Below are 1338 nucleotides of genomic sequence, written 5' to 3' on the forward strand. Positions count from 1 at the left end.
TAAATACAACAAATGAAATTACAATAAAGAAAATTACAATAATTACATTGGGTTTAGCGATTTATGTCGAAAATACCTTTAAAACGGATAATTTGAGAAAAAGAATAAAAGAAAGAATTAACGAACAAGTCAGTAGGTGATAATACGATTAATAGTCAATTATACGTAAGCTAATTAAACTAGGTCAAGCAACAACGGAAGTTCAGAGGCAGAAATCATCCTGGAACAGGCGCAGCAGAACTGCGCCCTTTGGAAGAGGCGCAGCAGTTGGTGCGTCTGTTCCAAGGGTGAGTTCTGGCTGTGAAGCCGGAACTGCAAATCGTTAATGTTAATTGGAGAATTTAAGGATTGATTAATATATTTACTCGGATGAAAGTGATTATCAGGTTATTTACATGTGATTAATGGTCATAAAAGCAATAAACATGGATGAGACGGATGCAAACGAATTAATTACATGGATGAATGATTGATTAATGACATGGGTGAACAAAATAGGTTAAACATGACGAATTAATGACAAATTAATGACATATATGACAATAGAAAGATGAAAATATATCAAAGATCGAATTCCAGAAACTCAATATGAAAGAATTGAATTTCTACAACCCGGATTGAGTTTAACGACGAAAACCCGCAAATATGAGATTATAAGGGATTTAAGTCGGAATTAACGATGAATTAAACGTGTTAATGATGAATAATAATATACATGTGAGATGATTATGCTATCATATCAAAGAGTTAACAAGAAACAAACGAAACAAATAAAAATTTGACGAATTACAGAGGACAAAGGAAGAAGAAAGGAAGCAGGAACTGCGGCAGCCTCACGAAGAGGCGCAGCAGGTACTGCGCTCCTTCGAAGAGGCGCAGCAGTTGCTGCGTCCTTTCTCGACGGTTTGTCTTCTGGAAATCCGTAAAAAGGGTTTTAAAGCACGGTTTTAGAAATCGGTTTTAAGTGATGTTTTCGACATAAACCTTACATTAATGATACAAAAAGTAAATAACAATAAATAAAGAGAGATTTACACCCTCAGATATACATGTTTTACGAAACGAGATGAACTAAGTTATCGATTAGTGATGCTCGACTCGAATGTAACGAAAGTGCCCTCGTAAGAGGAAAACGATTAGATTAATTAAGTTGATTAATGTGGAGTTGGTCAAATTGGTCGGTCATGCAAACGAGGCTGGTACTCAGAAGGATCCGAGCTTACGTGGTCGAATGTTCAAGCACGTAGACGCCAAAAAGTAAGAACAAAGGTCTAGAATGCAAAGGGAGAAAAGAAGGGCGGACACTCGCATGAGAAATATGAGGAGCGAAGGCTCCTA

Source organism: Silene latifolia, chromosome 3 (genome assembly GCF_048544455.1).
Source record: "Silene latifolia isolate original U9 population chromosome 3, ASM4854445v1, whole genome shotgun sequence".
Lineage (NCBI taxonomy): Eukaryota > Viridiplantae > Streptophyta > Magnoliopsida > Caryophyllales > Caryophyllaceae > Silene > Silene latifolia.